We start from the raw sequence: 304 nt of genomic DNA, 5'->3' as shown, positions 1-304 counted from the left end.
TTTCTCTCCTATGGCATCACAATTTTCTCTCACACACTGTCTTGCAATCTAAAAGACTTCAGTTTGTTGGTCCTCACGGCACTGAACATAGACAAGCTTCTTGTTTTCTGCTTCTCCCTATGATTTTGTTTATTATGCTTGACCCATTGGATTCTGACTTCATCCACTTTTGTCTTTCTTACTGGACATGTCAACATCAGTATATATGAATAAATGCATAATGCAAAAAAGCAGGCATCGGAAAGGTGATGCATACCCAGTGGCCCGGGAACAAAATTTGCTTAGGGGGTGCAAACTCAGTTTC

Source organism: Octopus bimaculoides, chromosome 23 (genome assembly GCF_001194135.2).
Source record: "Octopus bimaculoides isolate UCB-OBI-ISO-001 chromosome 23, ASM119413v2, whole genome shotgun sequence".
In the NCBI taxonomy this organism is placed as follows: domain Eukaryota; kingdom Metazoa; phylum Mollusca; class Cephalopoda; order Octopoda; family Octopodidae; genus Octopus; species Octopus bimaculoides.
This window is presented reverse-complemented; position numbering follows the sequence as displayed.